General features: G+C 45.7%; 1 long non-coding RNA gene across 2 annotated transcripts; it reads left to right on the forward strand.

Moving 5' to 3' along the window:
- Positions 1–8134: 8134 nt before the first annotated feature.
- On the forward strand, positions 8135–24380 carry LOC139597667 (uncharacterized). 2 transcript variants are annotated; one of them, XR_011681676.1, is made up of 4 exons: positions 8135–8967; positions 14860–15130; positions 21075–21195; positions 21826–24380. It is a non-coding gene; the product is annotated as an uncharacterized lncRNA (long non-coding RNA). The 2 variants fall into 2 exon arrangements; XR_011681677.1 differs by lacking the exon at positions 14860–15130.
- The last annotated feature ends 1011 nt before the right edge of the window (positions 24381–25391 follow it).

The following is a 25391-nucleotide window of genomic DNA, read 5'->3' on the forward strand; positions in this document are numbered from 1 at the left end:
ATATATATATAGAAAATAAACAAAATAAATAAAAATATACAAAATAAACCCCAACCAACCAGCTACAACCAAAAAAACCCATGCAAAAACCTTATATTCAAACTTCAGTAAAATCAGAGAATGGACAGATGTTTATTGGAGAGAATACAGAAATGTACTACCCTAGAGAGAGCACAAGAAATGCAATTTATTTACTAAATCATAAATCCTTTATCAACATCAGAAGAAAGACCTATAATTTTAATATTACTGAAAATTATCATAAAAGATTAGCTCAATTAGCTCAAAGGGAAAATTCAAATGAAAAAGGTAAAAAACCAAATTCAGTCAGCAAGAGACATCAGGGTCAACAACAATTAGTCCTTAAGCCCATTAATAATGTGAGGAAGAGCAAATGAAAGGTTTGTCCTCCTGAGGGGTTTGGACTAAAGGATCCTTGGACCTTATTTTGGACCAAATGGACCTTAAGGTCCATTCCAACCCATTCTCTGATTCTATGCTTCTATGAATTAATGCCTATTTCACAATATTCAGTAGAAAGTAAATAGTGAATAAGAATTTACTAAATTAATACTAAGCAAAATAAAATCCAGGACAGATTAGGGTAAAATCAGGTTAAAGAATACTTAGATAAGTTAGAGATTTAGAAATTGGCTGGGGCTGACTTAATCCTGCAGTCCTTGAAAAACTGTAATCTCAGAACTATTAATGGTATCTCTGAATTCCTGGATGGGCTGGGGTGATACCAGAAGACTGATGTGTTGCCTATCTTTAAAAGGTGGGAGAGGTGAGAGAAAAAAGAACAGGAGAATTGTACAACAGCCAGTTTACTCTCAAAATCTGGAAAAATGCTGGAGCAAATAGACACATATCTGGAAAATAAGAAGATGAGCAACATCCAATACAGATTTGCCAAGCACAAGTCAGGTCACAGTGCTCTAATTTAATTTTAAAGAGTAAAAGGCCATGGGGATAGAAGAAAAAGAGGAAATATCAAATATATTGACTTCAGTAAGGTTTTTGACACACTGATGGTGTTCTGCTTTTTGTCCCGTGCAGAATTTCCCTTTCTTATATAATTTATTTAAAAAATAATCTAGAGGAAAATGAAAATCTAATATTAACCAAATTAAAAGACTTTTAAGTTTAACAATTCAATATCATGCATAAAACAGAGGATAGAGATTACAATTTGTAGGTTGTACAAAATTGAAGGGTGTCAGGACAAACTTCCTCCCACCTCTCAAGAACTCCTATGGGGGTTCACACCCCTCTTAGGTGATAAATTGTTTGTGTCTGTGCAATCCATGAACACCAGGAAAGATGTGAGGAAGGAGATCTTCCCATGGCAGGCTCACCTTAGACAAGGACACCCTGTTTTATCTTTTTTTCTGGTGTGGGTGTTTCGTTGTTGGTTTTTGTTGTTGTTTGGGGGGGTGTCTTTGTGGGTTTTTTGTTTGTTTGCTTGCTTATTTGTTTTGGAGGTATTTTGGGATTTTTTTTTTGGTTGTTGCTGTTTTTTGGGGTTTTTTTTCTTTTTTTTTTTCCTGTAAGTCTGCTGTTCTCAACCACTCTGTTACAAACTCACCTAATGGAGACCACTGGAAATAGGGAATGGAAAAGGGTGAGACTGCAGAGAATGAACAATGGTCTTGTTTTTGAAATAAGCACAGTGCAATAGTGGAGGGGAAGCAAAGATGAGCACAGTAGAAAGTCAGCAGTAAGCAGAAAGATAAATGACAAGTGCACAGCTCACAAGCCAAAATATGGCCCTCTGGAGCTGTACAGAATGAGTAATGGGCTCTTGCAGCAGGCATAATGTGTGGTCTGAGCCCTCCAACCTCTCTGGGCTGCTCAGCTGAGCTGAAGGCAGGAGCAGGAGTGCTTTGCTGTCTCCTGCAGAGCCCAGGCACTGCCCTCAGCTGCTCTTCAGCCACACTGTGCCTCTCAGGGGGGCAGCTTTGCCCTCCAGCCTTTCTGTGATGTCCTGCTGCCATGCCAGACCCAGCAGCGCGCAATCACCTCCTGCAATTTTATCTCCCTCTATATTTTTATGGCATCACCCTCCATCCCACTCCACCTGTGTGTCCTCGTTGCTCTTGGCTTGCAGCTCTGGAGCACACAGCTGCCCCATCAGTACCTCTGTCTGTAATGAAAAAAGTTTACAGTCTCCAAAAGCCCCAGACCCATATGGTTCAACATCTGATTTGTTTCAAGTCACTTAAGTCACAAGCTGCAAACCCTGCCTTGTGCATATGCCTGGGAGTCAGGGTGTGGATTTCTCCAGGGAAAGGTCTCCTGTCTGCCTTTAAAGGGAGCAGCTTTGCTTTGATGTAGCCACAGGTGAGGAGCTGGCCTTGTCTCACCGTGTGCTCCCTTCACAGAGACCTGGGCTGCTGGGCATTATTTACAGCTCATACAGAAAACCAGAGGCAGAGTCTCACAGCACCCTGCTAACCCTGCCCAGGCTGGATTTACAAACACCTGACATGCCCTTTTTGGGGTGCAGGAGGCCAATGGGAAGTTCAAAGGGGTGTGGAGTGTTCAGATGGACCCACAGACTCCAGCTGACACAGGGCCACCACATGCTCCCAGAGCCCTGTACTCCTGAAGTATTATGAATTTTAAAAAAGAGAAAAATTACATTTACAGGTGATATGAATGGTTGAAAACACAGGTACTGTGTGTCTAGGTTGTCAGTCTGGAAGATCCTGCCTGACCCCCCGGCATCCCAGCCAAGACTGAAACCCAGGGATGTTGGTGTTACCAAGGGAGGCAGAGCCAGTGACATCTGTGAAGCTCTCTTCAAATGTCTGACATTTCCTAAAGAAGGCTACATGTTATCAAAACAGCTCATTTTATTCTGCTGGATAATGGAACTGATCAATCCAAATAACTGAGGGTTTATCCCAAACTGAAGCTGAATCTAAATTCTGACAGTTACTGCTGCCCACAGCTTGCTTTTATACTTTGAACCATTTCTGCTGCCTCTGCTCCCCTCCCAAGCAGAGGCTTTCCCTGTGAGCACTGCAGACCTGCACTGCTGTCTCATGGTTAGCCAGCTGAGCACTGCTCCCATCTTTCTGCACCTGGTGCACATCCAGTATTTTGCCTGGATTAATCACTGGCTGTAAGTTACAGTTTTCTGCATCCTAACATTGGCAGTGAGCTCTGTTGGGGAGAAAAAAAAGCCTCTTTTCTGATTATTAAATTGTCTACCCAAAGTTGAAGAGTGTGTTGCAGCTGAAATGCTGATAAAAGCCCTAAATGTGGAGCTTGCTAATACAAAGCTATAGCAGCAATTTAGCTGGTTATCAGGCAGTAAATAAGACTTACCTGCTATTCTTTGATCAACCTTTTTTTTGTTATGAACTGCATGTGTTGACAAATTATGTCACCAAAAAGAAATCCAAGTCTTTGATGAAATAACAGGAAACATGCGTGTGCTGGAAGGCTAAAAATTTAAATAAAACTGCTTTAGGATTTTGGATAGTGGTGGTGGATTTGCTTAAGGTGCATGAGGAAGTGCTGGGCTGGACATTGGGGGGCCAGGAGAAGCTGGAGTGGCCTCAAAGTCACCCAAAGCCCCACACAGGTTTTGAGCAGTGTTTCCAGAACACTGGAACTGCAGCCACCAGATGGGACTGATTCTCTTTGGGTTTGTAACAATAAATTGGCAGTTTCTGTGAATGGGTGAAATGGATGCCTCTTTAGAGGATGGGTGCCTCAAAGAGAGCTGCACTGTGCAGTACCCCACTGGGATAAGCAGCTCTTTAAGGGTGAGATTTGGATCCAGGGCTCTGACACATGAAACATTATTATTATTAGAATGCTAACAGTGGTGCTTGAAGGGTCCAGTGGAGCTTAGACATGAGTCTTGGTCAAATTCCAGCTTTCTGAGCCATTTCCCAGAATATCAGACAGAACTGAAACCAATAGGTTTCCACGGCTGCTTCTTGAAAAACACGGCCAGAGAGCCAAGTGAAACGAGACACCACAACAAGGGAGAAGTGTGAAGTTGGAAAGCACAGATTTGGACCTAAATTCCCCCAGAGTCTGGAGGCTTTTAGATCCAAATTCCTCATTTGCTCCATCTCAGAATGTGAGGCTGCCCCTTGCAATCTCTCTGCCTTGAATTCTTCCCAAGTGCAGGAGAGAGGCAGCGGCTCTTCCCGAGGTCAGTTTTTTCTGCTGTAACTGAGCTCTGCAGTCAAAATCTCCAAAAGCTGGTTCTGCCCTAACTGTAGGCATGTGACTGAGATCAGCTTCTGTCAAGTGTGAACGGTCTCAGACTGTGCCATGCTGGGGTCCAGCTGGCTCAGTCTCTCCCGGTCTCAGAGGCTGCAGAGAGTGTCCAGATGTGGTGGTGGGGATGTATTCCCTGTTCCCCTGGAGTGTTTTCTCCCCCCAAATATGTTAGTCTAATACTTAGGGGGACTGGCTCAAAACTTGATCTCTGAATATACAGTTATATTTACCCACACAGGACTCGGGGCTCTCCTTGGTTGTTGCTTATTTATGAGCATACAGGATTTCTTCCAGCAGATCCAACAGTGTATTTTATCAGTTTTGAGTTCACCTCTTCACCTTAATGAACATTAATTGACTACTAGATCAGATATTAGGAAGAAATTTTCCTTGTGAGGGTTGTAAGGTGCTGGAAGAGGCTTCCCAGAGAAGCAGTGGCTGCCCCATGCCTGGAAGTGTTCAAGGCCAGGTTGGAGCAACCTGGTCTAGAAGAAAGTGTGGCAGAGGGATTGGAATAAGATGGGCTCTAAGGTCCTTACTAGCCTAACCCATTCTATCATGATTAATTAAACAATATTACAGTTAAATTATCCTTTATGTAGTAATATATTCAAATTAATAAAAATTAAGCCCAGAGGAATTAAACAGGAATCTTTCACATATTTTTCCAGTGACTCCAGCACTCATTGATCTGAGTCCTCATCCCCTTTTACTGAACATTTCCCATGTGAATGGGAGCTACTCTGCCAGAGTAGCACTTCAAATTGACCTTGTCCAGCACATTTTAACCATGGCTGCTCTAGGAGTAAATTCATTTCTCCTTCCCCACTGACTGGCACATGCAGGATGGCCAGTTAGACCCAGCAATTAACAGGGAGAGACTCACAATTCATCTTCATCTCTCTCACATATAGTGCTCAATAAACGCATTTGATTGCAGCTTTGATGGAGCTGCTGGAGCTCCAGAGGGCTCATGAAATCAGTGTGTTCAGTCAATTTTTAACCTGCAGAAGCAACCAGTGCAAGGTGTAGATCCATTTGTTGAGAAAACAGCTGAATTGGAGAAATGAAACATCTCACCAGGAACAAATATTGTTTGACAAGGTCGGGGGTAGCAAAATACTTTTCACGGTATTTTTCTGCCTGAGGCACCTCCCTTTTGCTGCCAATGTAATATCCAGGAGGGATGATGGTAACGGTGCTGAGGTGGGGACAGCTTTCCCCTCTTCTTTCTTTGCCTCTCATCACAGCCACCAGCACAGCATGGGGAAAAACCCTCAATGGGAAGCTCCTTTGCTGCCTTTTTGCTAAATTAACCTGCACAGGGGTGATAGCTGTGGAGGAGGAAGGGGATTAGCCTTTCCAAATCCCTCTGATCCTCAGTTCTGCACGAGTCTTGAGATTCCTCCAGAATTTTTCCCTTGCAGTAAGTGCAGAGGCATCCATGGGCTCCTTCCAAAGGTCTGGGGAGGGTTACTCAGGAAAACCAACCTACTGCAGCCCCTTAGGGGAAATGCTGGGGGTTTCTAGGCTGGGGAGGCTGCTGACCACCCCCTGGGAGTGGAGGTACAAGCAGGTGGAGCTGTGCCCTTGTCTGAGCCTGCTCACTCCTGGGCTGTGCTGCACAGACTTGCCAGCTGTGGCTGCCCACAGAAACAGGCTCCATAACCTAAAGGGAGGTTTGTGATTCCAGACAAGCCTTGATGCACCACCTGTGCTGGGGCAGGTCTTTCTCCTCCCCTCTCCTTAGAATTCACCCATTTGCTTTGTCTGCATCTGCTGGATCTGGCAGGAGAGTCTCTGTAAGTCCAAGGAGTAGGAGGTCACAGCTGTGCAGGAATCAAGGACCTTTTTAATTTAGGAAAGGGCTAGAACTGCTGTGGGAAGCCTGGGATGGATCTCTTCTAAAGCTTTTTTTGTACTATTTGGGTGATGTGAAGAGGACTTGACATAACTTGACTTCATGAGAAAGCCAAGAGACCAGCCCAACTGTGGTAAAATGTCTGTGGTCTCCAGATCTGCCCTAATTTGAACTTGAAAGTGAGCTCCAAAGCCCTGCTGCTCACTTTTGAAACTACAGCCTTCTCCTTGTGCAAGTGAAGTTCAAGCAGTCACCAGCTTGAAGGCTCTTAGATCCCCATCCCTGCAAAGAATAAACTCTGCCTTCCTACCACCCCTCTCTGCAGGGGAACATCAGTGCCCATGGACAAAGCTCTGGGAGGATTTTTTTGAGTTTCCTGTAGTTATCTGAAATCTTCATCTCTAAAATGCAAAGGCTTTTATAGCCTTTGTATTCTATTAGTGTAACACTGAATGCCCTCATTCTTCAGGTATTTATAGCAACTTCTGCAGCTCCCATAATAACTCTTGGTGGCTCAGCACCTCACAACATGATGTCTTGTTATCCCCATTTCACAGATGTGGAAATAGGGCACACAGAAATTAAGTGATTTCTGCAGGATCTCCTATTACCCACTGCAGTGCCTTGACTGTACCACCACCTTCATCTGAGTCTCAGCTCAGGTAGGATATTGTGGGCTTCTGCTATTCTCTTCATTTAAGATTATATAAAGAGACATAAATGCTAATTCTAGAGCAATGCCCTGATTTTCAGCAGCTCTGAGGAACCTCAGATGTCTCTGGACTCAATGCAGACATCCAGGAACTCAGAAAATTAGGCTGAGATTTAGTTGCTTAAATACTGGTGGTGAACTTGCTGGCAGAGCAGGGGATGAACAGGAGGTGGAGGGTTTGGTTAATCCTTGCAGCTCCCCTTGGTCTCAATGGGGAACTGAGCTGCAGGGGAGCCAGAGCCAGGCCCTGTGAAGCAAGGCAGGAGTGCAGGGCTCCCCAGGGGCTGTGTGGGCACACAAGGGATCAGGGGATGGAGCAGCAAGGCTCTCCCCCCTGGCCTGATGAGAATCCCAAGCACATTGCTCTCCCTCCATGCCTCAGTTTCCCCACCCACACATCATGCATGGTCATATTTAACCACCACAGTGAAGTGACATACAGCTGGATTATTTTCCAGGCTGAGTTTCAGGTCTTTGACTATGTGACAAGAGTGTGATGCAGAAGCTGGACTGTTTGGATACTTGATAAGCATGACGTTGTTTTGCAAGGTGATGCCACATTATGGATCAAGTTCTTTATTCCCTAAGGATGGAGCAGCTTTGGAATGCTCTGTGCATGCAGGCAGTGAAGGATGACTGCTGGGCAAAGGGCTGGTGTGGTACAGGAATATTTCCCTAAACTGATGGATAAACTGCTGCTGTGGGATGGTTTCATGCACCCAGAGATGTTTCCCTTTTTTTCTGCACAGCAGACCATCACAAAGGCTGTGCACCACCCAAGTCCCTGCTTTGTTTGTGCCATCAGCCACAACTCTGGCTAATCATAGAATCACAGAATGGTTTGGGTGAGAGAGACCTTAAAGATCATCTAGTTCCATCCCCCCCTGTACTGGGCAGGGAGACTTACACTAGAGCAGGTGAAAGGTCTAAAGAATGGCACTGGACAGAGCTGGATCAGCAGGTGCTCAGCATCATCCCCCATCCTCCTCAAAAAAACATCCAAAGTTGAACCTTCAGCTTTTTTGAGGAGAGCTTGCCTTGTCCTGAACCACACTGCACTTGAGACTGCTTGGGGAAACTCCAGGAAAATGGCTTCTCCCAGTAAAACTGTATGAAGACAGCTGTTGGTAAGGTTTTCATTAACCTTGCTCTGGGAATGTCTATCACTTCCAGCCATGGTGTCTGGTACTGCTTTGTACTGAGCACACGTGGAACAAACCCCTCCTGCCCCAAAAGAGCAGCAGAGCAAAGCTGTGCCTGCTCTGGAGCCTTTTGCACAGGACATCAAAGGTCTGCAAACCCCTCTGTGTCAGTGTGCCACACAGATGGAATCCTGGAAAACTGGCAGGTACCAACACAGGACATTTTTGGAAGGATTACATTTGGTGCAGCACAATAGTTCCTTTATAGCCAGGGCCTCCATGTGCTGCTGGTTCACGATGGCAATTAGCTGGATTAAGTTGCACCAATATAAACAAAGTATTAATGAGACAGTTCCAGTAAATGGAACGAGCAGCACTCGGCCTGTGCCAGCTGCAGGGGCACAGAGGCATTTGGAATGCAATGTTTGTGGCACTGGGGAGGACATTCACAGCCAAGCCATGAACATCCACCTGCTGTGGTGGCCTCTGCTGCTAAATAGAGCAGGATGGGGAGCAGCAGCACTGCTGGCATCCCAGCAGGCAAGCTGGTTCCAGCCCCCAGACAGGCAATGGCAAACACTTCATCCTGGGAGAGATGAAGGGCTCAGAGGAAAAGGTGAAGCAGCAAGGCTGGAAGTAGGACATAAAATCAGATTACAGCTTTGCTGTGTTTGAATTGCATTGTTTAATTCCAGTTTCTACTGCTCTAAGACTAGACATCAAATAGAATGTTAAAATTATTTGAAACCAAGCTACAAGTCTCAACATCAGAATGCCTATTATACTTATCTGTGACCTTCTCACCATTAAAACCACCATATTATCATTATTGTACATTTTCAGATTATTATTAGGCTTCTGAACTCTGCTGCAGCTTGATTTATAGAAACTGCTTAGTCACTGGCAGCAGTGCTGTGCTGGGAGAGGGAGAGATGCTCGCTGGTGTTTCAGCACAGGCTCCTGCCAAGAAGCAGACACTGCCCTTGACAGATCATTGAGAGCTGGTGAGCATTTCCCTCTCATGTAAAACTTCTGGAATAGCTGCAAACCAAACCAACCTTCCTCCCTACCAAGAGCAGGGGTGAAAAGACTCAAGGCTCAATTAATGCATCCCCTCCAATCGTTTTGGGCAGATTTATGTTGCCCTTTGCGTGGAAAGAGACCTTCTGGTTTGCTGTGTGCCTTGCTGGGAGCACTGCTCTGGCCTTGGGGGAGGCAGAACTCCTGTGAAATTGGGATTTAGGCTTTGGAAGGAGCAGTCTGATGGGACAGGAGCTGTCAGCAATGTGGGAAGGAGCCGGGTTGGGATGGGAGGTGGGGGGGCTCAGCAGGTCCAGGCACCAGAGCACTGAGGAGCACATCCAGAATGAAATGTGGAGGAGGGCACCTGCTGCTTCAGGACATCAGTGAGGGTGATGTTTCTGTGACCCCATGCAAGGAGCAACCACTCTGAGCAGAAGTTGCAGGACAGGCCCGTACATGAAGGGTGCTTTCCCTGGCTTGTACATGCACCAGGGCATAGTAAATGCTAATAATTTACAACTCTCTGAACAAACCAAATTACAAACCTGTTTCTTTTAGTTACATGCTGAGTAATGACTATGCTGAGCTCTTTATAAAGTGTAGACAAAATCAGAGTCCTCAGCCCTGTATGCCCTGAACAGGTAGGGAGTGATGCCTTGTTCACCACTGCTTCAGTCAAACTTGCATCATCCCCAGGGCTGGTGCTCCAGAGCCCTTTGAAACCTGCAGCTGAACTGAACTGAAAATAAAACAGTGGGTATCAAACACTTCCATCCTGATTTGAGGAAATGTTTCAGCAGCATTAATGAAGTGTGCCTGCTTGCAACATGCTGGTATCCTGGAGATTCAAATCCAGCACTTCAAAGAACACACATTGGTTAAGTAGCTTAGTCTTTAGTTTTATTCATGCTGGAGTAAACCATTGCCAGATATTTTCAGGGAGCTAACAGGAGAGAAACAATGGCTCTATTTGGCAGAGTCCAGTGGATGAAAAGTATAAAGTCCTAAACTGCTGAAAATAGTGAAAAATAATGGATTGGTTCTTCTCTCCTGACTCAATACCTTCATTATTTTTTGACATTTTTTTTTAATTGCCTTTTCTCCTCTAATGCATTGTGGTGACTCATGTGAAAGGTCTGTAATAATGTTCCATTGCTAACCACTACTAAATAAGTTATCTATTATCTATATTAAGTTATCTATTGATAACCACTACTCCAGCTCAGACCCTACACACTTATGTATGTTTAGAATATAGCCAGAAATGGGCTGACATTAATAGAACAGGGTAAAATGAGAGGTGGAAAGAGCATTTAAAAGCAGGTGCTGAGGAGTCCCACACCCAGAAGACATGATTTCTATATCTGTTGGAAATCAGAAAGGGCATGCAATAATCTGATACACAGAGCTATTTCATGGGATAGCTGGTGCCACAGCAGCTCACTTCTTTCTCCTGTTCAAATAATTGCACTTGCTCACAGATACAATGCTTGAGTCAATATTTTCAGGAACTTAGCAACTCAGGCCCAGACCATATCTGGCACTTTTTGCTGTCTCAAAGAGCAAATCCCATTTCATGTAGATGCTGCAGATGTGCAGGGCTTCAGCTGGGATGAGGCTCTGGAGAAGGGACCCATTGCTTGGTTCAGCCTTGGATTTGGTGTTCAGGAGGGAGGTGCCACCTCCCTTAAAGTCTCTGTGCCCAGTTCTGAGTTTTCCAGCTGGTTCAGATGCCTGGGTGTTGCTGTAAGGAGCAGAGAGCCTGTTCCCAGGAACTGAACTTTGCTCTCTTAGCAGGGACATCTGAGGGCCATATTCCAAGTAGAGACATCATGGCTTTGCCTAATAATAAACCTATTGACTTAGGGCATTTGGGGGCATGAATTCAATAAATTTGTGTTTTACTGAACATAACGTTGGCCAAGTTCCTTCTAGCCAAAGGCCATCTCTTCTGAAGCAATCAGGGCCCTAAAAGCAGCAAAACAGAAAATTTATAACTAAAAAATGGAGTGAGGAGTGCTGGTTTGACAATATTGCACAGTCCTGCCCCAGTCTGCATTCAGTTCTCAGCTATTCTCTGCCTGCAGTCCAATAGTAAAGTCATATTTATTTTCTTGGCTCTGCTGTGTTAATGAAAAAGCCACTTAACAAAACAAATAGAAGGAAGGACATTTGCAACCAATTATGGTATTGCTGATCAGTCACATTGTGCTGGAAATTACACACTGAAGTTCAGCCCAGGCAGCTGATCAATGACCTGGTAGCTTGGCACCGGTGCATGCTATCAACTTAATAAATCAATGTAATTCCAGTCCCCGTGCCAGCATATATATGTGGAGTCAATATGACATCAATATTATATAATGATGGTTAAAACTAATTGCCCAAACGCTGAGGTCTCTTATCTGCTGTGCAACCCCACCAGAGCTGCTCCAGCAGGCAGGGTGGAATTTGGCTGTTCCTTAAACACAGCCCTGGGCATCACTGAAAATCATGGGTTTAAGGCTTTTTTTTTTTTTTCTTTTGGAAACCACAGGGGAAGTCAGCACTCCAGCGTGTCATTCAGGGCTGCCCAAGCTGCCAGCCAGCTCTCAGCCTCTGGGAGGACGTGGTGTGCACGCCGGGCCCTGGCACGCGCGGCAGGGATGGGGTTTCTCCTTGGTGGCAGATGCACATCTTGGCTGCTTTATGCATGGCTTCCTCCTCTTAATTAGCTCTGACATTTTAGCTGTTGGAATATGGGTTTGGTTTAGGAGTTAAGGCTGAAAACTCTGGGAGTTTTTTGTTGGAAGTGAAGTTTGATTTAAGTGCAGGGAATCTGGGATGCTTCTAACTGAGTCTGAGCTTTGTGGACCAGGGAGCTACAGGAGCTTCTGAGAGTGCTGGGGGTCACTTCCTCCCACACCTGGTACCCCCAGCTTCAGTGCTCTCTGCTCTTGTAGTCACTCTTGTCACAGAAACTACATAGTTTGTACTTATAAAAAAACTGCAATTTGTATTAACTACTTAGAAACAGCTTTTTTAAGTGTATCTGGATAGTGAAGACATCCTAATAGGATTTTTGTAAGTCCCAATCCTCTCCAGCCAAGTGATTTACTCATATGCCCACCTCTAATGTTTTATACACAATATTTTACCTGGAACCAGAGCAACATCCACTCTGGCACATACACCAAGCCTCCTGCTTGGCCATGGCTTCAGCGTTTCTGGGAACACACTTGGCCCTGTGTTATGTGGGACCTGCTGTTTGTCCCACATCATGACAACAGGAAAAGGGACATTTGGGCAGTACACACCCATCCTGGCACAGTAACTTTGGTTGTGTCCTCACACCTCAGCTGCATTTCTCAGATTCATCATGTCCTGGAGCCACTGGAAAGATATGTGAGAGATTTCTATCTCATTCTTCTGTGCTTAATTCTTATTAATTCAAGTGTTTTACTACATCAAGGATATTTTAACTGGAATATTGATTAATTAATCATCAATGAATCATGATAGAATTTGGGTTGGAAGAGACTTTAGAGTACATCCAATTCCAACACCTTCCACTAGATCAGGTTGCTCCAAGCCCCATCCAATCTGGCTTTGAACACTTCCAGGGATGGAGCATCCACAGCTTCTCTGAGCAACCTGTGGCAGGGCCTCACCACCCTCACAGAGAGGAATTTCTTGTAATAACCAACCTCTGTCAGTTTGAAGCATTTCCCCTCGTCCTGACACTCCAAGCCCTTGTCTGATCAGTCTGATCTCCTGTCCCCCTCTGCTCTGTGCCAGTGCCAGCTGCAGCTCACTGGTGGCTCCCAGCCCTGCTGCACCTTTCCTCCAGGGAATGCTCTGTTATCAGCACATGTTTATATTCTGGGAGCCTGTACAGGAATTGAGCCATGGCTCTGCAAGGTGCTCTGAAAAGTGGAGGGGAAAAGGCAATCCCTGCCCTGTGTGTCTTCTGTTCTGCAGGCACTGGTATATATGGCAAGGACCTTTCTTTGGTAGCATAATTTGGTTTGGCTAATGCTTAGCTGAGAGCAGAGATAGGGAGCAAGGAAAGGAGGGAAGAAAACCCTGATTCATGTTGCCCAGCCACAGCTGAAGGTAGGTTTGGCTGTGATTTTGGCAGAAGTGAGTTGTGAGGATGGTTTTGAAGGAGGAGAAAGGAGTGGCTCTTCAGATTTTATCAGGATGGTTTTCCCAGGCTTAAAAGAAAGCTGGGCAGAATGTGAGTGTGAGCTTTGGGAAGGAGCTGAGAGCAGCACTACAGAGCCTGGTGGGGCAAAGGTTGTGGGCTGGCCATATGTAGGTAGGTTGTTGGTTTAGCCAGGTAAGAGGAGATGTGCAAAGGTAACAGGAATAAAGACTAGAAGGCAAGAAGCTCGTAAATTATGTAACTGAAGGGCTGGTATGGTTGTGGAGTGAATTGATGTGGCCTTGAGGGTAGCTGCTAAAGCTGAAGTTTGTAATAACTGATGTAAGAAGAGAGAGGCTTGGAGGAGATTATTTTAAAAAATAAAGTTTTAGACATGATAAAAAGAGTGAATTTGAGACACAGTTCCAAGAAATCCAGCCTGGTATCACTTCAGTGAAAAGGAAATGGAGAAAAGAAGGAGGATGGCAGAAAACAACCTATTCCTGACTGAGTGGGGGGTGGGAGAACAGTGACTGGGCTGCTCTATAGAGCTCTTGCAGTCTTTTTGAGTTATTTGGGTACTTTCCCAACTTATTTTTTGATTAATGGATTTTTTTAAAATATTGTAACTGATTCTGGTAACTTACCCAGTGTCACAAAACATTGGTGACTGTGGGTGTACCCAGCCTGGTTCTTCCTCATGGGACACCAGCTTCACACCAACTTGGTTTCTTTTGATATTTCCAGCAGTTCATAGCAGAAAAATACTCTGAGAAAATTTTGTCTTGTGGTGGTTTATCCTTTATAACTCTGGCCATCACTCAAATAAAAAATGGCAGCGGTCTGTGGAAAAAAAGAAAAATAATTGAAAAATTGATTCTTACTTATGTTTTTCCAAACCACCAGAGTAGTTTACCATTTCTGGGAAAAGATGCAATCAGGCACCATTTCCCTTAATGTCAGAATGCAGAATAATGCTTAGATGAATTTTTCAAAGAAGACACTTTTATATTTACGCTGTCAAATGGAGAAGCTGATTTTCAGCTTTTTCTTTCTCTTAACATTTCTAGATGTAAATATTTAAGGTAAGTAGATTTGTTTTCCTTCCTTAGTGTACTTGGTTTGGGGGGAAAAAAAAAGGGATTTTACATTGATTTTTCTGGTTTGTTTGTGTTGGAGTATAAAACCAGAATGTAGAACAGCTGGAAATGGGTTGGGGGATTTATCAGTTACAGTTGGAGGGCAATATATCTCAGTATGGTACAAAGGGTGGGAAGAAGGTGTGAAATCCTGGATCCAGTAGCATCAGCAGCAATAGTTCCTTCAGTTTTCATTACCTTTATTAGATAAGAATAATAGAATAACTTGTACTCCTTCAAGGTTTCTCCAAAATAAGTGGCTTCTTTGTGATCATCTCCAAACTGGAAGCTGCCTGACTCTATGTGAGTTCCCAACCACAGCAGTAACACCTGTGTTGTTGTGTGGAGCAACCTTCACCACAGCCTGGGCTCAGGGTTTGCAGAGGAGACCCCAAACTCCTCCTGGGAGTGGGATGGAGGAGCAGAGCTGCTGCTGATCCCTGGCAGGAGGTGTGGATCTCCCCTGGGCTGTGCTGAGGGAGCTGCTCTGTGTGCTCCAGGCATCATCTCCTCCTGAGAGCTCTCCCGAGGCAGCTGTGCAGCCAGGAGCTCTCTGAGGCTGCCAGGAGCCCTGGGTCTGTGCTGGGACAGACATTTCCTCCCCACAGGTGGCTGGAGGGGGAGTGATGGGGAAGGTGAAGCCATGCGGTCCCAGACTCTGTCCCCACCAAAAGATGCAGCTCCTGAGGCTCCAATTTGACCAGGGAACCCACAGCTCTGCAGGAGCACTGTCTGCTGAGCCACACAGCCCCAGAGCAGCCCTGTGGCTCTCCTTGCTCTGGGGTGGCATCCACAGATGGGCATCTCCAGCAGCCTGAATTCCAGCTCCTGGCCCTGCCACCCCGGTGACAGCAGCACATTTGCATCAGGAGCCTCTGGGTGAGTAATCCCTGCCTCTGCAGCAGCAGCAAATCCTGCAAACACTCTGTGGCAAACCTGCTGCTGCTCTGGGCAGGGAGGATTTCCCTCCCTGCCTCTGTAGCAGCAGCAAATCCTGCAAACACTCTGTGGCAAACCTGCTGCTGCTCTGGGCAGGGAGGATGCACTTTACTCCCAAAGCAGAGGATGAAAGACTCTGTGGCAAGGGCTTCTCTTTGAAAGGGCTGAGCCCAATCCTCTGCACTGTTTATTATCACAATCACTGATCTCCAGAGCATTAATGCCCCTGCCTGCACACACTGCAGCCTGGCTGCCTTCTGCTGAGTATCTCAGCCTTACTTCAGCAATGCTGCTGCTGATTGCAATAAAATACTGGATTGAAGGGATTCACCCGTTTCAGTCACTTGTCAGGTAGGCTCAGGATGGTGCACAGTGACAGGAACAACCTGAAATGGCTGCATTTGCCCAATTCCTGAGCTACAGGTGTGCAGCCAGGCAAACCTGTGCCTGTCAGCACAGAACTGTCTAAAAATTAACCAGATTTGCACCTTCCCTATCTGTCTGCAGATAAGAGTGTTACCTCAGAGACAGGCAGGGGATATTGCTGATAGACTGAACCTGGGTGCTGGGGAACTCCTGACTTTGACCTTGGCACTTATATCACTGGAGCAAAATTCTGCATGCTTCTGTTTGCTTACATGGAGATAAGGAAACTCGTCTCTGGATTAAAAGTGTCATTAAGGAGGCACATTATGATTATAATTATTATTTTACAAGCTGGCAGGACTGCTGCTGAGGTTCTTCAAGGAGTGTGTGCCTTTGCAAAAGGCTGGAAGAAACTGCACAGGAGGATTTTCTCATACATAAGCTGAGGAAAAGGATGATCTGTGAAACAGCTAACAGTTTTTATTTACTTGTGAAAATCTGAGTCTCACTCTCAATTTCCCATCAAGATAAAATGCAGGCATTTGGTTAAAATGGTAACTTAATGCTCCAGAGGTTTAATTACCACCACTCTATAATCAAAATCAACACAGAGTGCAAGCTGTAGCTCCCAACTCCAACAAGAAATGCAGCTTCCCACAAAGCAGTCAATAAAAAGAAGATATATAGCATGTGCTTGGATTTTGTGGTCCTTCCCACAGCTGAACTTGCAAATCTGCTATTCCTAATGGTTTTCTTTCAAACCTCATGTTCTCCCTTAGCTTTTATCAAGCTCCAGAGCTCCTTATTTCTACATTTTAACTTTTTCTGTGTATAATATCTATATACAAGGTAATGAATTAAGGGAATTTGCAGTGCTGGAAGCTAAATTTCAAATTTTTTTTTTCCTGTACCAACAGAAAGCACTGAACTAATATCCATAGTGGTTATTATTGAAATTTTATAAGGGCCTTGGTTGGAAAAAGTGTCATGAAAGCAGGGATGTCTTCTGGGCTGAGGCTGGTGTGATCCCTGGCATGGATCTCCACAGATCAAATGATTTATCCTCCTCCATTGCAGTTCCTGGTGCTTTTCTTTAAGGACTTCAGGACTTCTGGGTCATAGGACCAGCTTGGGTCTTGCTTAGGACAGACTTCCCTCTGCAAGTTGAGATTTCTTTTCTCCAATGCATTTTCTGAATGGGGCTGTGGTGCTGTGCCAGGTGATGATCCCTGTGAAAATTGCACAGGCTCTGTGTTTTGTCTGTTCCCTTGCAGGTCAGGTTCCTTGTGAGCAAAGCTTTTACCTGTCCTGCAGCCACACCCCTGCCAGGCAGCAGGGCAGAGGTGTCCAGCACAGGTACTGTTAACAAAGCAGCCCTCTGCCAGGGGCTGAGCCCTGAATTTACATCCTGGGATGCTCCCAGATGCTGCAGTAGCAAGCACAAAAGTTGCTCTCCAAAAAAACTTTGCTATCGTTTCTGCCCTCTAAGCAAGGGTTAATTTTCCTCCTCATCAGCCCCCCATAAAAAGCAGCACATTTTGTGACCTGCTCCTACTGACTTGTGGAATAAGAGATACCCTATTAGCAATCCCTGTCCAAACAGTGCTGGACTGGTTAGTTCCAGCACTTTCCAACCAGCACTAGTATTTGTTTTTCCATGCTCTTAATCTTAGAAATTGAATTGAGTCTGATAAAAGTGACTTCCTGAATATTGCATAACAGTTTACGTCTGTCAGGAGGGAAGACAAACAGACCTGACCTTGAACTTGAAAAGTTTCCTCCGAGCAGGTAAAAGCTTCCAAAAGTCTGAGCAGGGACTCCTTGTCTCCTCACTGTCCTGGGACAGCCATGAGGCTTCCCTGGCAGCCCTTCCCCCATAAAAAAGCTCTGTAAAATGCTCTGGATCCTCCTCTGGGACCTGAGAATCCCCCGGAAAGAGCCGCAGCAGGAAGGCAGCTTCGTGTTCTTGCTCCGAAAAGGAGGCAGAGGAGAAATCCTGTCCATATCTGGCAGGGTTTAGCCTCCAGGGATTAATTAAAGGCTTTTTCAGTTTTTCTTTCAAACCTCACAACATTCATCCCCGCCTCACTGAATAGGGAAAAGGGAGAGGCATTTTCTCTGGTGAAGCACCAGCCTGTTTCAATTTTCAGTTTTACATTGCAGTAATGTGCTTTTCCTAAGGGAATACCACAGGAAGGGCAAACTTTGGCTTCTCACCATTGGAGCATTACGTCATTAAAGCGAGCTGGAAATCTGAGCAGCGGGCAAAACAAATTCCCTAAACTTAATAATTCCCCCTTTCCTTGGTGCTTCTGTCCCTCTGCCCTGCCCAAGGCAAGGCAGGTGGAGGTGTTGGCAGAGCCAGCAGGGATGGGGAGCAGTGAACTGGGAGTGGATGATGATGCCACAGGAGCAGGGAGGTGTCCTGCATCTTCTGAGCTGCTGGCACTGCTGGGGCTGGGACTAACAGAGCTCTGGGGCAGCCAAATCCTTTCTTCTTTGACTCAGGCTTTTGGTGGTGGCTGCAGTAGGGGGAGAAGGTGCCACCTGGCTCTCAGGACTCCCTGTGAAACATTTGGGGTCTTTTGCACAGCTTTCCCACTACCAGAAAAGTGCAGGGTTTGGGAGACCCTGGGTTTTGGGCAGCATCCTGAGGAAGCACCACAGCTCCCAGCTCAGCCCACCCTGAGTGCATGCGTGGTGCCCTGCAGAGCCCTGGCTGTGCCCTGCAGTGTTTGTTTTCTGACCCCATTACCTATTTCAGTTTGGTTTTCAGCTGCTTAGGCTTGATTATTTTAAACCCCTCTATCTGATTATCAGCAGCCCAGCCAGGCCAGATATGGGGATTCTGGGGGATCCCCAGCAGTGTCACAGAAGGATAATTTGCCTCATTCATGCTTCTGAGGGCACTGGGCAGCTGAGAGGGCAGGGGGAAGAGTTACAGGGATATTCCAAACAGGGGGAGGCAGCACCCTGTGCAGCCCCTGTGCCACAGCCTGAGGAATCCCAAACATTGCTGCAGGATGCAGGACCTTGCTGAATCCCAAACTTTGCTGCAGGATGCAGGACCTTGCTGAATCCCAAACTTTGCTGCAGGATGCAGGACCTTGCTGAATCCCAAACTTTGCTGCAGGATGCAGGACCTTGCTGAATCCCAAACTTTGCTGCAGGATGCAGGACCTTGCTGCCATGGGCATGTGGGTGTTCCTGTCACTGTGCCCAGCACCCCCAGGAGATCTCTGTGCTGGGCACCATGGCACACACCAACCCACAGTGGCACCACAGGATGCTTCTGGAAGCAGAGCAGCCCAGGGACACGCTGGCATGGCAGGGTGCAGCAGATTGGTACCCAAACCAGGCATCCCCATGCAACCTTTCCAGAGCTGCCTTGCTCTTGCTTTTCGGCTTCCTATTGTTGTCCTAGAGCTGTTTTCCTCCTCCTCCCCCCAGCAGGATGAAGAAGCCTCCAGCTGGCCTAGGAGGCTTATCAGCTCTGTCTGGCTGGGTGTTAACAGTTTATTTGCATAAGTACCTGTCCCCGTCATATGCCGCTTGCCTTTGTGACTCACTGGAGCTGTTTATTTTTCCTCCAGCAGCCAGGCTGGAGGCTGCTGCTCCCTGAGGTATGCCAGGGCAGATGCCACCACCCCAGGGCATGTGGGATGCCTGGCACGCTTGGGGCAGGAGCTCACCTTCACTGCCTCACCCGCTCCTCCTGCCCTGCGGGACCAGCTTGGAAATTAAATGTGCAACTGGTCGGGTCCTGATTTCTCCTGGCTGTCAAGATAAAATTAAACTGAACCCCCCATTTCACACCTCAGCAGCTGTCCCTGGCTGGGGAGAGCAAGGCTTCACCTGGGACCACAGTCCCAGCTCCTGCTGCAGGGCAGGGTGATGGGCAGCTGCCTCCTCCCTGCTGACAGCACTCATTGGAAGGGACCCACACAGATCATCGAGTCCTATTCCTGGCCCAGCACAGGACAATCCCAGAAATCCCACCATGTGCCTGAGGGTGTCGTCCTAAGGGAATTTGACATTGTCCAAATGCTCCTCAGCTCTGTCAGGCTTGGTGCTGTGACCATTCCCTGGGGAGCCTGTTCCTCTTCTCAACCATCCTCTGGGGGAAGAACCTTTTCCTGATATCTTTATTTTAAGGAGCTGAGACCCTTAAAGCATTTTCTGACCTCAGGTCTCAGCTCCAAAGGCAGAGGCAGTGTAACCTGCCAGACAAACCCTTGGGGCTGTGCTAAAGCAAGCACTGTAGAGCTCTGCTCCAAGTGCTGGTGGTGACCGCGGAGTCACCTCCTCAGCCAGGAGCCAAGCGATCTTGTTTCTGCTCATTAGCTCTGAAAGGTTTTTCCATCCATAATAAGAAAGTCATTAATGTTAAACTTCCACTGCCAGGTAGGATTGATTTGAAGATTACAACCACTATAAAGGGGGGATGCATTGCATATACAATGTGTTAAAGTCCTGGCGTGCAGGAATTGTGCTTCAATGGTTGCCTGTCATATGTGGAGCTCACCAAAGCTCATCCATGGAGCTCAAACAGATGTGGGGCTGCTCAGCAGCCTGGAAGGGGTAGCAAAGAGTGGCTAGTTTCAAAGGGAAAAGGTAAATTCAAATCAGTAGCATCCTCTGCAGAAGGGTTGCAATCCTGTCCCAGGAGACGACAGAATTGGTGTTCTAACAAGTCTCCATGCCCTTGTTGCTGTGATATTTTATTAATATGGTGCATAGCCCAGAGGTCCTCAGTGTTCACAGATGGGAAATGCTCAGTGGGGGACCCCCTCTCCAAAGAGCTACCAAGACTGACTTATCTTCTCCTGAACATGGACCAGAAACCTGGGTGCTGTTGTGTGGTGTGTTCTGCTGATGTGCTCTGCTCCCCCTCCATGGCTGATGTGTCAGTGGATCAGCTGTCCATCCATCCAGCCAGCCAGCCACTTCTTGGATGTAAAAGTTATTTTAGACATATATCATTCATCATATAAAATGCTTTTGACAGTGAGCAGTGCAGGTGTGTGTTGCTCCTCTGGCTGGGAGATGGGATGGATGGATGGATGGATGGATGGATGGATGGATGGATGGATGGATGGATGGATGAACCTGGTGAGCAGAAAGAGGAATCTGGCTCAGCTCAGCACATCCAGCCTCAGCTCTGACTGTGTGATATTACAGGGCAGACCAAAGTGTGTGAGGAAGAAGTGAGCATGGCAAGGCAGGTAAGCAGTAATTTGCTATGAGTATGATCATTGAAGAGTGGATTTGGTTTGTCCAAAGAAAGAGAGAGAAAACAGAGAGAGAAAGAAGCAATCAATACACCATATGAACCATTCAAAAAGTGGTTAAAGGAGCAGAACCACAGAAAGATAAATTCATGAAGCCAGGAGAGTGCTGCAGGAATCTCATTATAAATATCATGTTTAGTTGTAGATCAAGAAATCCCCAACTTTCCATCTTTATCTCTTCTCCTTAAATGCATTAGCAGCTGACTTGTCCTTCTGGCTATTCTCAGGTCTTAGATGTGGCTTCCCCTTCCATGTGCTTCCCTCATCCAGGCTGGATTTGCTGCATGGAGTGCATGGCAACACTGATGGAGCGTCCATGTCAGCCCCCCTATGGTTACAACCAACCCTGTAAGCAAAGCTTCATAATTTTATTTATGACTTTTGGATGAGATAATGGTTTTCCACTTTGAAAAGAAAGCTCACTACTTCAACATTTATTTTCTATAAATGCCATGGCATTTATATTGCAACAGGAGACTATTCAGTGACATTATCTGATAAATATCTTGTTATACAGCTGCAATTTACAATGCATATATTTTTAACGGTGCTTCTAAGCTAAATTAAATGCTTCTAAAATATGGTACTTAAGGAAAACAAATGTCTGTTCTAGCAATTTTGTTTTTCAGGGTGCACTATTTTTTTAAAACCAGATACCATCTTCATCCTGTCAGGCAGTAAATTATGCACTTGCACTTTCATAAACTCTCCCCTTGGGAACTTAGTCAATGAAATGGAAATGTCTTTTTCACACCCTCCAACTCCAGAGAAATACAGGGAAATAGCCAACTTGGTTATAAACTGAATGTCTAGAGGGAATCCATATAAAATGTGGATTAATGCAGTCCTGATGCATGTATTGTTTAGCATATGTACCATTCACTCAAATGGTGCATTGAGTTGTGACTGGGATCATTAATGTCTACTTTTTTTTCTGAATTGGGAGAGTAATTGCATGTTCTCTGGTGGGGTCTGCAGGTACGAAGACTCTCACTGGCACTGGACTGTGAACCTCCCTCCCAAGCCAGGGCACCTGCAGGAGGAGGAAAGCTCTGCTGGCCTGCTCAGGGAGTAAAGCACGACAGCATTCACACCTCACTTGGTCTTTCCTGGGTTGTGGGGTGGGATTGGGCAGGACAAGGGCTTGCAATGGCACATCCTGCCTGTGGGATAGCCTTTCACAAGGGACAGCAGAGCTACTGAGGCAGCTGAATTCGGTGCTCCTTGTAGGTCCCCTTCCAACTGAATTATTAAAATCTACTTCTGCTTTCACCATCCATCACCCAGAATCAGAGTTTTGCCTGTAGCAGTCAAATGTCTTCATATGAAGCCCTGTGTGGTCCAAGGAGTTGTGTTGTCCCCTTACCACATCACGTGTGGAAAGTGTGAGAAGCCAGCAAAGAGGCAGCAAAGGAAAGGAAGGCAGGAAGGGATTTGCAGGGGACTCTGCTGAGATGCCCAAGGATCCCTCAGAAGCAGGAGGAGCTACAGCAGCTCTCCTGAGCCAGGACGGGCACTGAGATTGTTCACCTGACTACTGATGGTCCTCATTTTCCCCAATCTACTTTTGAGAGCCCTCTAAAAGCCCCAGCTCTTCCACTCTGGGGAATGCATGAGATGTGAGGTGTATTAGATGCATTCAGCAACAGCAGCAAACTTAGAGAAAACAGGAAAATCAACAGCAACAACAACAAAAAAGGAATCTTGAAATTTGGCAGAAAGAAATGCAGTGCAAGCCCCACAAGAGTGTGAGTATCTTTGCACAAAGCCACTTATGGATGCACTCCTTAAAGGTAATCCCTTCAGACAGTGTGAGGCTGCCATTTCTTTGAAAGATATTAAAGCAGCTGTTGCTAGAACACAGAGAATTACTGAGCTATCTGTCAAGGGATGGACATTTGTAATGCTATATCTGCTTTTTTTTTTTTAATTTACAGTTTATTTTGATACCAAATTTCCAGCTAGTGAAGGTAATTGAGACTGCAAACAAAATCTCACTATCCACTGATCTGCCAAATCAAATTTTTTCTCCTGTAAGTATAGTGTTTTTCCTTAGCTTCAGAGAGGAAAAGAATTATGCAGAATGCATGAGAAAGAAAAGGGTTAGTTTAGGAAGGGATTAGTTTATATAATGACCACAGCAGCCATCTCTCTGCTGATCTGTCGTAGTTCATTCCCAAAGATGTGAATTATTATCCTTGTCATTTAGAACAGAGCTTGTCCATTTTCCTTCTGCTGCATCTGCTTACCACTCTCCAAATTAACAAATATTTTAATAAAAACTAAATGTCCTGACTATAGCTGGGATATTGGATGACCCCAGCTGGGATATGGATGCAGCAAGATTCTTTATCATCTTTGTGTTGCCCTCCTGGAATGACTGTGCACTGCCCTGGTCCTCCAAAGGAATTAAAGTAGCCATGAGGCAATTTGGATGACTTTTGGCTACCAGAGGCCTCAAAAGAGGACATCTAAGGCAGTGAATTAGTAGCTGTGTGTCTCCTGTGCTGTTTTCAAGTTGTGTGGTGTTTCTGAGGGGTGTCCAGCAGCTGTCACTGGAGCAGCTCTCTGCTCCATGATGTCTTCCCACACTCAGCACCGGGGCTGGGTGGGTGTCAGAGCAGGAATGGGCTGAGGGAGCTGAGCTCCCCTCGTGGCCTTTTCCCTAGCCAATGTCAGAAAACAGAATAGTTCTAAAGATCTTCAAAATGACATTGGATTTTTGCTCTCTTTCGGGACTACTTGCACTCCCATGGACCAGTCCCATCCATCTGGTTCTCCTGGGCTATGGAAATCAAATTTGATGCCAACATGGCAACTGGGCTTTCCTCCTTCTCTCTCCTGTCTGCACTGAGATTTTCACTGGTCTCAACTCTTACTGAAAGGTGTGTTTCAATCAAAGTTTTGAAGAGTAACTATTTCATATGATTGTTCTCCTGAAGTTGCTTTAACAATTTTGTAGCACTAAGGTGAGCCAATTCACCCCTAAAATTCAGATATTCACAACTCATCACTCCAGCAGGATGCTCCTTCAAGGTGGGAAAGCAGCCCTGAGGTTGCAGCTCTGCAGCATTTTGGGGGACTCAGGAAAAGTGATGGGATTTAACTCTGCAGAACTCATAGAAAGTTCATAGAGACTCTGTCCTTCACTTCAAAACATCTGTTAATTCTACTTGTGTGCTCATCATCGAAAGGCTGCCTATATTTGTCCTCTCAGGTTTGCGAAAATAAGCACCGGTGAATGAAGATGAAAGAGAAATGTTGCTGGTTTCTTCCCCGGAGATCGTATTTCTTACTTGTTGCATAACTGCTTATTTTAGCATCAATCAGCCAAGCCTTTGTTGTGCAGACAATTCTGTCCTTTTAAAGGATTTGTGCAGTATTGTTTCTTCCAAAATGCTTTTTTGTTTTGTTTTTATTATTAGATTTATTTCCTCTCTTAGCAAATGCCAACTGACAACACCCTGCAACACCCTGTCAGAGCTCTTCATAAGTGTTACATAAATGTCATAGTATGTAAACTGAGTGTTGTATATAACATATACATGACCTTTCTGGAGAACCATCCATCAGGTGCTGTGTGTGCCACGTTTATGCATTTGTACACAAACTGTGTTTAAGTGTGCATATATGGTAGCCAAAAATCTCTTAATGAGAGTACTCAAAAAGCAGGGATGTATGAACTTTTGTCAGTGCAACTTCATCTACACCCTTTTGCTGAAGCAGAACAAGACTTCAGCTGCATGTCCAGATACTCTTTTCCTTCTGCATGGCTGTGTGCAGTGAGATGGTCAGCGAGGGGCTCAGCAATGCCTATTGTTCAGCACATGAGCCCAGGCAGAGCACATTATCCAGAGCATCATTCACATGTCTGACCACTTTTGGATTTCACAGCAATAGAAAATAGAGCTCCAATATTTCTCAGTGCAGTTTTCAAAGCAGAGCAAGGTGCTCATGTTCTGGTAAAAATCTACTGAGGTTGCAACCAGGCATGCTGTGGATCTGCCATGCCCTGGTGTGACCCTCTTTAGCTGTGTACTCCAGAAATCCTGGAGAGATGGCCCAGAGGGTGGTAAGGCTGTAGCATGCTGCACAGGACCAGAGCAGGGACCTGCGGGTTCCTCAAAAGACAGAATTATTAATTTCCTCATGGCCCTTTCTACAGCACTTTCCACTACACTGCCTCAGTGCTTCAGCACCTTCATTAATCCTCCCCAAACACTCATTCTGAAGATGGGTCAGAGTGACACATGGATGGATTAAGGTCAGTTTTGACTAATTCAGGGTACTCCATCTGAAAAGCATAACGTCTGCGTTTTCAGAGCATTTAACATGATACAGCACTTCATACATGCAAGCACAGCACCCACTGCTTCCAGCTGCACAAAGATGGATGTCAGCAATTCAGGCTAAAGGCTTCCAGCCACACACCACAGTGTGGGCAACACAGCCATCAGCAGCCAAAAGTTTGGCTTAATGACTTGTAGTGTTACACAGCCTGTGGCAAGGGCATGGAAGGAATCTGCTTCTTTGGGAGAGTTTTA

This window comes from Agelaius tricolor, unplaced genomic scaffold, assembly GCF_023055355.1.
Source record: "Agelaius tricolor isolate 1412-34295 unplaced genomic scaffold, bAgeTri1.0.p SCAF_18, whole genome shotgun sequence".
NCBI lineage: Eukaryota > Metazoa > Chordata > Aves > Passeriformes > Icteridae > Agelaius > Agelaius tricolor.